Genomic DNA, 1,015 nt, shown 5'->3' on the forward strand with positions numbered 1-1,015 from the left:
TGAAAATGTTGCCAGCATCTGAGGCCTACTCCCCTTTATCTTCATCTGTGTTTGAGAGAAGCTGCCAAGGAAAAAGTCAATCCCAGCCAATCAGGCCTTTTAATCTAGAGAAGAAATAATGGCGCTGATTATCTCCAGTCTCGGTGACAGTGATGGAATGATGACTTGCAGTGTTGTTTTCAGAACCTCCATTGTTTCTTCAGCATCAGATTATCACCATCAGTGTAACTTCAGGTTGAACCAGTCCAGAAAAAATACAAATAGATAAGTGTGTTAGATTATCCAATTATTACTTGATAAGATGCTGGTCAGGTTTTTATAGGCAGCTGTGAGAAATACAGTAAATATGCTATCTATAGACAGATGGATAGATTGATATGACAGGTGACAAATTAAAAGAAAACCTGAGTGATGTCTTCCAGGACGACAAGACCCTTCATGCTGCTCCTGTCCAGGTTATGAGGAGTCACTGAATGGTCTGATGAGTATGAAATGATGTGAATCACATGTCATGGCCTTCACAGTCATCGGATCTCAACCCAGTGGAACACCTAGATTTTGGACAAGCTCTCTCTACCACCATCACCCAATCAACAGAGTTCAGAGCCTTGTAGAATCAGTTTCAAGGAACACTGAAGCTGTTCTGGTCTCTGCTTTTGCTGAGCCATAACTTGAAACGCGAACTTCTTTTCATTTTGCTCAATAGCTGTGATCTGCTACTCTTCATGTGGCCTTCACGGACCTCGGGGCTTTTCTGTACTCAGGCGCGCCCGCCGAGTCACATTAGCCTCTATTATAATAACCTACATCAGGATATACACTGTGTCTAGCACTTTACGACAGGCTTAAGAGTAAAGAACATTATTTACAGAAGCTGTAATGTCACTGATATAAAACTGGAGTATGAGCGCTTCACATCGCAGAATTTAAAAGAAACAACTTCTCTGTGTGTGTGTGTGTGTGTGTGTGTGAGAGAGAGAGAGAGAGAGAGAGAGACATCCACACGCGCTTCCTA

The sequence above is a fragment of the Monopterus albus genome, unplaced genomic scaffold, assembly GCF_001952655.1.
Source record: "Monopterus albus unplaced genomic scaffold, M_albus_1.0 scaffold87.1, whole genome shotgun sequence".
Lineage (NCBI taxonomy): Eukaryota > Metazoa > Chordata > Actinopteri > Synbranchiformes > Synbranchidae > Monopterus > Monopterus albus.